This window comes from Symphalangus syndactylus, chromosome 2 (genome assembly GCF_028878055.3).
Source record: "Symphalangus syndactylus isolate Jambi chromosome 2, NHGRI_mSymSyn1-v2.1_pri, whole genome shotgun sequence".
NCBI classification, from domain to species: Eukaryota; Metazoa; Chordata; class Mammalia; order Primates; family Hylobatidae; genus Symphalangus; species Symphalangus syndactylus.
This window is the reverse complement of record NC_072424.2, coordinates 120,382,129-120,394,388: the sequence shown is the minus strand read 5'-3', so window position 1 is coordinate 120,394,388 and position 12,260 is coordinate 120,382,129. Positions and strand designations below refer to the sequence as shown.

Sequence of the window (12,260 nt, the reverse complement as noted above, 5' to 3'; positions counted from 1 at the left end):
ATATGAAAAATCTCTGTATTTATGATTTGGAAACTCCCACAGGTGGAGCCCAGAAATCAGTGTTTTCATGAGCACTCCCTTTAAGTTTGATGCATGTGAATTATTGAGAACCACTGCTCTAAGAGCTCATATTTAACATACTAAACACATCGTCTTCCAGGTCACCAACTTGCTCCTCTTCCTGATTTCCTTATTTCTATTTGTCTTTCTCCTTGTCACCAAGGTGCAAAACATCAGTGTCGTCTTCACTTCATCCTTTCCTCTCAAAGTAAATCCTACTAGATTTACTTCCAAGGGCCTTAGCTTGGACTGAATACACCTCCTTTAGTGTTTCCAAATGTTTTTTCTCTCTTTTTGCGCTCATCCCTGCTATGTTCTGGCCAAGTTGAAATTACTTTTTTCTGTAATACTCTTCCCAAAGAGCATTTTTCTACTTTTTCTGCAAAGTTCTAGCCACTGGCTAGAAAGTATTCCTCATTCTTGAGAATCTACCCCCTATCCAAATATTACTTGGATAAATATTACTTATTCTTAAAGGTAAGTTCCAAAGCCACTTCTGGGAGGTTTTCAATCTTTTCCAACCTGCAGTGGTCCCCTGTTTCCAAGTTAAACAAAATATCCATCTCTTTTGACTTTTAATTTCATTTCTATCTCTTTGATATTCTACCACAGTTTTTTTTTTATATTAGTGCACAAGTTCTACCCTTCTAGTCAATTATAAATTTCTTGAGAGAAGGATTCAAGTCCAATTTATCCTATCTCCTAAGAAATAGGAAAGAGGGAACTAATATTTCTTATATATACTCTCACCCAGGGCTTTTATTCTTTCTATTCTTGTGCCTCAAATATTCTTCCCCCAAATGACTCTTTTCCTCACTTTCTTTAAGTCTCTTCTCAAGTATCACCTCTTAGAGAAACCTTTCTTCTCTTCTTATCCTATTGCCTTACTTTATTTTTCTTCATAGCACTTATTCCTACTAGACATATATATGCATATATAGGTATATATTTCAAATAGCTTGAATTAGAATTATCGAATGAAAGAATAATATGTTTAATTTCTAAGCTTTAATCACTGAATCTTTAATGTATGGATGGTTAGACCTACCTGTAGGAAGTTTGGAAGAATAAATGAGGTGATCGAAATTCATCACATAACACAGCATTTGAAACATTGCAGCATATGGTAACTGAAAACTGTTATTGTCATTAACATTATTATTCTATTAATACATATTGTTTTGGGGCTCCTGCCCTTTCTCCTTGATAGATTTTATGACATCTGAGTGCAATGACTTTGGCTAACTGATCTTTGTACATCAAAAAGAGGTATCTGGGCTGGGCGTGGTGGCTCACAACTGTAATCCCAGCACTTTGGGAGGCTGAGGCAGGTGGATCCCCTGAGGTCAGGAGTTCAAGACTACCCTGACCAACATGATGAAACCCCATCTTTACTAAAAATACAAAATTAGCCGAGTGTGGTGGTTCATGCCTGTAATCCCAGCTACTCGGGAGGCTGAGGCAAGAGAATCGCTTGAACCCAGGAGGCAGAGGTGGCAGTGAGTCAAGATCTTGCCATTGCATTCCAGCATGGGCAACAGGAGTGAAACTCCATTTCAAAAAAAAAAAGGAGGTATCGGGTAAATAATTGCTGAATGCATGACGACCTCAGCATATCATGCAGCCTATCTAGATTGTAGTTTCTTGATGTACAAACAAGGGAATTAGAGTCTCCCAAGTCTTTTTGGGCAGCGTTTTTTCACTAAACAACTTGTTAAAAACTCCATGGTCTGATAGTCTTGGGACAGAGGTTAGAATCAAAAGACTGTGCTTCTTTTAGTGGTGTATTCTTTCCTACTTCGCATCTTTACAATATCCTCAGTGAGAGACAGACACAGACTTCTTGGATTTGATGTTTACCAAAAGGCTCTAAATATCCTCTCCCTCTTTTCTATATAAAAATACATGTATATAATTTTCTCCACTTCCTCTTGATTAAACACAGTTCTTCTTTCTGCCTTTCTGGATTTTACCCCCAACATATTCTTATGATAAGTCAACCAACTTTTTATAAACCACTGAATCTTGGTGTCATTTGGTGTGGATTGAGCTGCACAGTGTTTCTGAGAAGTTCCTGACAATCGAGGTTCATTACAGCTTTCTAAATTAGGTATCCTCCATGTGAGAGCATAAACAATTGTTCTCAGAGCTGGGCTAGCATTCTGTCTTTGCTGGATCTAAATCTCTGTGTGTTTCTTGAGCAAACATGTGCTCCTTTCTGCTGTAATTTTAGTGAACTTTTTGCCAGTTCCTGCAGATCTTACATTCTGTCTGGGTGACTAATGATATCTTCCCTTTTTTCTTGAGCCATGCTATGATTTCATCACATGAATGGTAGCTCGGTTTCTTTTCTTGAATACTCAGAATGTTGCCTTTTATATGGATTGCCGCAAGCATCAGTAGAATGGGATCTGAGTTGTAATTTATTTGACCTGTCTGAGGATGGAAAAGCAAGGCACATTTCTGATGAGAAGGAAGTTTTGTTTCTTGGAAATTGTTATTCTAAAACCAACTAAAAACATTATCATCCCTTCAGAATAACATAAAGAGTCGGTGAGATAACCCCAAATGGCTATTTAGATCAGGCAAGTAATAGAAAACTAGTGAAGACAGCTGAGAAGAGAATATGGTGAAAAAACACCTCAAAGGGCTAGCCACGTTTGAGTTAGGCAATCGTTGCTATGCTGAACCACATGAACCCAGTATTGCCAGCACTTCTGATTTTTCAAGAGAAAGTAGAAATGTAGATTTTAATATGAATTTTTCTGATTTTCAAAGATTGACAATGAATTAAACTGAAAACAGCATTATTTGAGTGCTGAAGACATGTCTGTGGCCAAAGGCTATTAGTTTGTAATCTCTGGTCTATATGTTCTAATAGATTATTTTAGGTGAAGTTATTAATTAAATAGAATATTTAATTTAAATATTCTATTTAAATTAGTTTAAATATTTAAACTACTAAAGTTTAAACTATTTAATTAGTTTAAATTAAATAGAATATTTCCATTTTCTGCTAAGTTTCATGGAGAAATGCATCTCTCAGGATAAAATGTTCTCCAAAGATATTTCCATTTTTTTCAGAATCTAAAAAGCTTATGTGAGTTGCCTGTGATGTTCAAGACAGCATGAGAGATGCAGAGCTAAGGCATCATCTTCCCCTTTTTTCAAGGAACTCATTATTTAGTTAGGAGAAATAGACAGAATACTTTCCTCCCGATAAAGTGCTATTTCTTAAAAACATGGCAAATGAAAATGTCAAGAAACTATCTGTAAACATTATAAAAATTGTTTAGGAATTCAGAGCTGGGTATGGTGGCTCATGCCTGTAATCCCAGCACTTTGGGAGGCCAAGGCAGGAGTTTTGCTTGAGTTCAGGAGTTTAAGACTAGCCTAAGGAAAATGGTGAAACTCCATCTCTACAAATAAAAAATAATAAAAAAAAAAACTTAGCTGAGTGTGGTGGTGTGTGCCTGTAGTCCCAGCTACTCAAGAAGCTGAGGTGGAAGGATTACTTGATCCCAGGAGGTCAAGGCTGCAGTGAGCTGAGATTACACCAATGCATTCCAGCCTGGGTGATAGAGTGAGACCCTGTCTCAAAAAAAGAAAAATTCAAAGCAGAGTGGTGAGATAATATAAAGCTGTGTTGATCAGCGTAGACATTATGAAGCAGAAAGCATGGATTTAGACATGGATAAAAGGACAGGAGAGAATTGCAGAGAGGGAGCAAAACTGCAAAGAAGGAATTGCGTGTGACACTATTTGTGGGTAAATGAGGGAACCAGTCTTTTGGTAGTTAAAAGTTTAATGTTGGGAGTAAAGTGGTAAAATTTGCATTCTAAATCTGGCACACACACAAAAAATACTTTTGAAAACAGGAAATATGAAACCAAAGAATTTGGGTTGTCTAGCCCTGGCTACAAAGAGGAACACATAACCTTTTTAGGCTATTGCTATCTAATATTAATACTTTAATTTGAATTAATTTTTTTCCTTTAGACTTCGTGCTCAATAAGCAATTCTCTGATTCTCACTTGACATTCCTGTGAGCTGGTGAGATTGGCCGTAAAAGACAACACCTGGATCATAGAAACTTTTGATTTCTATTATTTTGACCCAACTGATTTTACTCTTTTCTCCAAGGATGTTGACACAATTAATTATGTATTACATACGTATAATATATAGGGGGGTATGTGTTTGTATATGTATATACAAATATATATACACACATATATGTATGTATTTAGTAATATAATGTTGCCAAAATATTATTTTCCGTGTAAAAATTCACTAAGCCAGCTTAGTGTTTAATTATCTCTAAAAAGCAGTCAAATAATTTTGAATTCTTATCTTTTACCATTTTTGTCTTACTAAAATTATTTTCAGTGGGCTCAATTAATTTTACTATGGATTTTACTTGATCACTTCTGAAATCCAAATTAACTTTTTATCAGATATAAGTTCTTTCATTTAGAGTTTTCTCTTTTACAGTTATTATTTCTACAGTCTGATTTTCTGAGGTCAAAATTTGCTGCTCTAAATTTTATGATGTTTGATTTTTTTCCTATAAATATTTTGATTATAACAAAATTTATAGGTTAGTCTAGCTATTTATATTTTTATCCTGTATTATCTCTATTAAATCTATTTTTGGATTTCATAATATGAATTAGACAAGAGACTATTAGCTTGTGTTTATTTCTTAGTAAGTTTATGAGATAATGGTCAAGTTTCCTCCAGACATTTCTGTCTGGATTAGATTTCTTTTTATTTTAGGATTGAACAATTCTGTTATTATGCTGCAACAAGAATATGAAAAAAGCTCAATATCACTAATCATTAGAGAAATGCGAATAAAAATCACAATGAGGTACCATCTCACACTAGTCAGAATGTCTATAATTAAAAAGTAAAAGAATAACATGATGGTGAGGTTGCAGAGAAAGGGGAACACTTACACACTGTTGGTGAGAGAGTAAATTAGTTCAGCCATTGTGGAAAGCAGTATGGTGATTCTTCAAAGAGCTAAAAGCACAACTACCATTTGACCCTGCAATCTCATTACTGGGTATATACTCAGAGGAATAGAAATCACTCTAGCATAAAGCGAATGTTCATTGCAGCACTATTCATAATAGCAAAGACATGGAATCAATCGAAATGCCCATCAATGACAGATTGGACAAAGAAAGTGTGGTACGTATACACCATGGAATACTATGCAGCCATAAAAAAGAATGAGATCATGTCTTTTGCAAGAACATGGATGGAGCTGGAGGCCATCATCCTCAGCAAACTAACTCCTCAGCAAACTAACACAAGAACAGAAAACCAAATACTTCATGTTGTCACTTATGAATGGGAGCTAAATGATGAGAACTTATGAACACAAAGGAAAAAATAACAGACACTGGGGTCTGCTTAAGGGTGGAGGGTGGAAGGAGGGAGAGGAACAGAAAAGGTAACTACTGGGTACTGGGTTTAATACCTAGATGATGAAATAATCCGTATAACAAACCCCCGTGACCTGAGTTTACCTGTTTAACAAACCTTCACATGTATCCCCGAACCTAAAATAAACATTAAAAAAATTATATTATTAATCAGTTTTTTTCCCATGAACTTCTAATCAGATTATATACCATGTACTTGCTGTCTGTGACATTGGTGAAACAGAGAATAAACAACGGGATCAAAGTAGAGGGACTGAAAGTACCGCTTCATGGCCAGCTACCTTAGACACCCTGGTTTTATGTGGTTATCTTGGGCTCATTTGTTCAGCAAGTATTTATAGAGAACTTACATGTGTAAGACACAACACTTTGCAAATATAGGGGTGAGCATGTTTCCATAAACCTTGTGCTCATGGAGCTCTCAGTTCAGTGGGGAAGACAATACAATGGTCAATTACCATAATGTTTGATGGATATTACAATAAGAAAAACGCTAGGTGCAATGGGAGTGCAAAACCAAATATAGCCTGAAGGCCAGGGAGGCCCCTCTAAAAGAATGATGTCGGGGCTGAGGCCTGCAGAAAGAACAGCAGCCAGAAGAAAAGAAAGAAGATGTGGTGGACAGTAACAGCATTCCAGGAAGCTCTGTCATTGCTAGAGCCATAGAGTGGGAGGAGAGCGGATCGAATGCGGTAGGAGGGAGGGAGAGATCAGATCATACAGAGTTTTGTAAGCAATTTAGAGTGAAATTTACCTAAACCACACTATAAAGCCATTAAAGTATTTTTAAAAGAAGAGTGACATGAGAAACTCTAGAACAGTATGGAGAATTAGTTAAAGACCACAGGCTGGAAGCAGAGCAGCCAGTGAGGGTTGGCTACTATTGTGAAGGCAATAAATGATATTGCTGTGGCTAGAAGAGTAAAAGTGAGAATGGAAGGAGTAAAGTATCTTAAATAATATGTATTTATTTATCTATTTTTATAATTTCAACTTTTATTTTAGATTTAGATTCAGGAGGGACATATGTAGGTTCGTTACATAGGTATATTGGGTGATGCTGGGGTTCAGGATATGAATGATCTTGTCACCCAGATAGTGAGCATAGTATCCAACAGTTAGTTTTTCAACCCTTGCCGCTGTCTCTTCCTCTCCCTTCTAGTAGTCTCCAGTGTCTATTGTTGCCATCTTTATGCCCACGAGTATCCAATGTTTAGCTCGCACTTATAATTGAGAACATGTGATATATGGTTTCCTGCTTTTGCATTAATTCACTTATGGTAATGGCCTCCAGCTGTATCCATGTTGCTGTGAAGGACATGATTTCATCTTTTTCATGGCTGCATAGTATTCCATGATGTATATGGACCACATTTTCTTTATCCAATCAGCCACTGATCACCTAGGTTGATTCCATGTCTTTGCTATCATGAATAGCACTATGATAAACAAGTGCATGTGTCTTTTTTTCCTTTGGGTTTATACGCAGTAATGGGATCGCTGGGTTGAATGGTAGTTCTGTTTTAAGTTCTTTGAGAAATCTCCAAACTGCTTTCCAAAGTGGCTGAACTAATTTACACTGAATAATTTGTAAAAGGTAAAATAGATTTGACACTTGGATAGATGCAACTGGGAATGGGTGAAGTAGGAAACAGAGTTTGCCTTGCAGAAGGGAAAATTGAATGAAAGATTTGCTAATGTAGAAATCTCTAGAAATATTGGGTTTCGGTAATAATATAATAACAGGTTTAGAAATGCATGGTTTTGTGTTTCCATGAGATAAGAGTACATGTTTAGTGGATAGCTGGAAATAAGACTGAGGCATTCTTGAGGGAAATGACTCCACATGACAGATAATGAAAGACACAAGCATGGATAAGGACACCATGGGTAGATGAGAATTGTGGGAAAGGCACTGGGCCCATGGCAGAACTCAGAATCACCAGTGCCTGAAGTTCAGGTAGAGGAAGGTAAGTCTACAAAGGATAATGAAGTGTGAACAGAGGTAGGAAGAAAACCAGGAGGGAGTGATGTCAGGGAAATCAAAGAATGATAAAAGTGCCAAAATTCTGCTCAAAGATCAAGCGAAGTTGAAGTCCAATGGAAGATGTGTGTTTGACTTAATGACATGTTGTTGATAACGGGATTATGGTGGAGCAGGAAACCAGATTAAGGAGTGAATAGGGTATGTGGAAGTGAAAACAATGAATTCAAGAAGTTTGCTTGAAAAGAAGCACACGAGAAATAGAGCCACAGCTGCTGTAGGACAAAAATGAAGATGTTTGTTGTGAAAAGATACATGGATATAGTTCAAGGATGATGTAAAGAAGTCTCTGGAGATGGAGAGGATGAAGTTATAGAAAAGAATAAGAGGTGGGGAGTTAGAAATCTACAAAGGAGAAAGCATTGGGAACCAGAGCACAGTTGTGGGATGACCCTTAAATTCCAAACAAACAAGTTCTTATGTTATCCTCATGGCCCTCTGAAACCCAACTTGACATTTTTCTCTTGGCCTCTGTGCTCGGATTCTTAACCATATCTCTTCTCTATTTTGGAAACACTGGATATTCTGACTGAGCCTCCTCCTCTCTGTTTTCATTCTCAATCTCTATCTTAAATTCTGCCTCCCTTTGCCCCTTTAAATCCATAAATATGTCACTTCTCCATGTTTCTTACCAAAGAAGATAGATGCTGAAGCCAGATGGCTGTGGGTTTAATATGGATGCCGTCACTCATTTTTGTTGTTTCACTTTAAACAATAACCCAACCTCTGTGGCCCTGGTTTTCTTATCCATAAACATGAATAGATATGCATATATATAATGTATATATATTTGACACAAGGTCTCACTCTGACACCGAGGCTGGAGTGCAGCCTCCTGGGCTCAGGCTCCCCTCCTGTCTCAGTATGCTGAGTAGCCGGGACCACAGGCATGGGCCACCACACTTGATAATTTTTAATTTTTTTTTTTTTTTTAGACGGAGTCTCCCTTTGTAGCCCAGGCTGGAATGCAGTGGCGCAATCTTGGCTCACTGCAATCTCCGCTTCCTGGATTCCAGCTATTCTCATGCCTCAACCTCCTGAGTAGTTGGTATTACAGACGTGCGCCACCATTTCCAGCTAATTTTTGTATTTTTAGTAGAGATAGGGTTTCACCATGTTGGCCAGGTTGGTCTTGAACTCCTGAACTCAAGTGATCTGCCCACCTCAGCCTCCCAAAGTGCTGGGATTACAGGCATGAGCCACGATGCCCGGCCAATTTTTAAATGTTTTTGTAGAGATGGAGTCTCCCTGTGTTTCCCAGGCTGGTCTTGAACTGGTTGCAATCCTCTTGCCCCAGCCTCCCAAAGTGTTGGGATTACAGACCTGAGCCACGGTGCCTGGGCAAAGTTATAATTTTTTGAAAATTAAATAAGAGAACATTGTGGGCCTTAAGTGTGTTTATTTCCATCTATTCCTTTATAAAAAGAATTATCTCTCTCAATCGGCCATCACCTATGTGATTTATATAAGCATCTCTGAGGTTCTCTTTCAGTCTCACTCAGTTCTCATTCTTATTTTATCCTAATGTTGCTTTTTTCTTCACAATACTGGTCATCCTACAAGTAACAACCATTATGGATCATCTGTTGCCACCATTTAAATCAAAATTTTGGGGCAGGAAGAAAGAAAGCTTGAGGGTGGGGAGGGGAGAATTAGGGCCAAGTTGTTTCCAAATCTGTACTCATAAAACGTAGCTAAGAATCAGGAAATAGCATAGGTTATATAGAAACAGAAACTCTCAATCGTGATTTCAACACTGGAGGACATATTGACCATTTTAAACAATGTTGTTTGATCTTGTTTCTTATTTTGCAAAACAAATATTGCAAGTCTTTAGTAAGGATTGGAGGAACTTGCGAATTAAAAACAAGAAACTCTTGAAATGAGAATTGTGAACCTGCGATAAATTTATTTCTGTGCATAATATGTTGATTTCTTACATGGGAGCAGCCAAGGACCTGTTAGCATAAACAAATATCTCATAGAGAATCCTTTGTTTGTCATGTGGTCCAGATCAAATCCCATTGTTCTCAGTGGGAGTAGGAATTTTACACATCACAGCTTTTACTAACAGAGATGTTAGTAAAAGCTGCGTATAAATAATGTCTTCAAAAGTGATTTTACAGGTAACAGAATTGGCCACTCGTCTCATTTTAAAACCTCTGGCTCATTTATGGATGTACCAGTTCATTATATGAATACTCACTTCAGTTCATAATCCTTCTTTTTTGTAATTAACCCATGTTTCCATATAACTTTAAAAGGGGATCTTCAACAGCATTTTATGTAATATTTCAACTCCGAGGCTATAGAATAAGCACTTGAGTTTTCATGATAGAGGTCCCTATTGAATTAGAAGCGAAGTAGAAAGTCTTGACTATTCCTCTGGCCATTTTGCTGGAGACCGTTGAAATGCTGGAGAGCCTTCCTTCTGGCACTTTTATTGAGGGGAGCAACTGTTCTAACTCAAGATAAATAAAGTCGGAAATGGAAGGGAAAAATTAAATCCTGGGAAATCAGAAAATAAAATGTAGGAAAAGCAGCTCTAGTGCATGACACTACAGAGTGTGTCAAGCTGTTTTTGTTTAAAATAACACACAAAATGCAACTTAAAAAAATACGTAGGTGTTGAAAAGCATTTCCTTTTTGGGGTGGGTGTGGTTGGCTTCTATTCACTCCCTCCAGAGCTGTGAACTCTCTCTAACTTGGAGACTCGTCTCCTCTCACTACATCTCATTTCCAAACTTAATGAAAAACGAGGTGTCAGACACTGAAGTGATTTCAATTTGGCTAACAGTTCTAGAAACTAAACTACTGATTGCTTTGTAAGTCTCTGTCCTGAACAGAGCAATTGAACACTACGTGACTATTTATTTCAGAATAGAAAATTCAATCAATGGCTTTCAAAGTAATTGGAAAGTCCTTAAATTGGCCAAACTCAATGTCGGTTACTTCCATGCTGTCCTGCACACATTGCCCTGTGAAATTATTTCGGGATACCCAAGATCTATTTTCCATGTCAGCTCTGATTTGTAGTTGCAAACATGTTCTCTCTTTTCCTCTCATTTTTTTCCTACATCTATGTACTCTAAGAGCTATCATTTGTTTCTGGATTAAAATTATGGAAAAGGGATCTTGGTAAGGCAAAGAGGCTGCAAAACGGGTGAGAGAATATGAAATGCTGCTGAAAACAGGCATCCTTGAAAAAATGCAGTTTTAGAGAAAGAGGGCAAACTCATGGTCTAGATGTCAACTTGAGATTTTCAGCTCTCTGAATCTGAATAAGTTTGTCTTGAATGCCCTCCCTAGACTTCTGTGTTTCTAAGAGGGAATTCATGCCATCTCATGGTGACCTCTCATTTGGACTTTTTGCCTCTATTGAGTTATCCTTGTTGGCTTTGTGTCTTACAGTGTTTGTTTATCTCTCCAATGGCGTCTCCCAGAGGTGCATGCAGCCACTGTTTCTGATTTCTACAACAAATCTATTCGCTAAGAGCCTTCTTATACACAGCAAACTTTGACGAAAGTTAGAGATTTAAATTTTAGGAGCAGAAAAACATTACACAGATTGTTAGACATCTTCATTCATAAAGATCCTGTAGCAAATCTCCCATGTTTCTTGAACAAGAGAACTCCCTTCTTGCCACCCTCTTCTCTTCTTTTGACTCTTTTCTGCTCCATCTCTCTAAGGAGAAAAAAAAAGTCCTCCCATTTTAGGTATTTCCAACCTACATTCCTACATAAAAGTGCCCTTTTGCATATCCAACTATTTAGATGATGATTTGAAATTTCCTTTTGTTTTTTAGAATATTTAGAAGAATCTTTAGATTCTTCCACGTACTTAGTGGGAAACAGGATGGGAAGTAGGGTTGGGAGAGAGGGGATCTATACATCTTCTTGTCTGTAATAACTGAGGACGTTGTGTAAGTAGTAATAGAGTCCCAGTGTTTACCCCTCTAGCGTGGTCTTTATCACCCTTTCCCATACTCTCTGTACTCCGAGAACCCTGGCTTTCTACTCACTGTGGTAGGCAGTGTATTGGTTCTCAAAAGACACTCACATACTAATCTCTGGAACCTGTGAATATATTCCATGGCAAAGGGGAAATGAAACTTGCAAATAGAATTAAGATGTCTAATTAGAAGACTATAAAATAGGTAGATTAACTACTCCAGGAAGGCTGAATGTAATCACAGGGATCTCTGATGTGCAGAAAATTATGCAGAAGAGCAGATCAGATTGATACAGTTTGATAAGGATTCAGCCCACCACTGCCGACTTTGAAGATGAAGGAGAGGGACCATGAGCCACAGAAAACCAGCAGCCTCTAGGAACTGGAAAAAGCAAGGAAATGGATTCTCCCCTAGAGCTTCATCCTCCCTCCTAGCACAAGGTCTTAGCACTGTTTCATCTTCCCAGAAGGATTTTCCCTCTTCCACCCTGCTTCTAGGTATAAAAATTCAAGTTTTAATTTACTACATCAATGCTTATGCTTATTTTCTCATTTATAATATTGATGTTATTCTTTTAAAAATATTTCTGGAAAATGCATATATTGTTTCAGTTGTCAGAGACAACTATAAAATTATCTATCAATTGTACAAATTCAGGCTGGGCGCAGTGGCTCATGTCTGTAATCCCAGCAGTTTGGGAGGCCGAGGCATGTGGATCACTTGAGGCCAGGAGTTCAAGGCCAGCCT

General features: G+C 37.6%; 1 long non-coding RNA gene across 1 annotated transcript in view; it reads left to right on the top strand.

The window, feature by feature from the left end:
- The window catches only part of LOC129474504 (uncharacterized), a 107,286-nt gene that overhangs the window by 29,998 nt on the left and 65,028 nt on the right, over nt 1-12,260 (top strand). The window contains exon 2 of the long non-coding RNA XR_008654557.1: nt 11,774-12,010. This is a non-coding gene — a long non-coding RNA (uncharacterized lncRNA). The remainder of the gene's footprint in view (nt 1-11,773; nt 12,011-12,260) is intronic.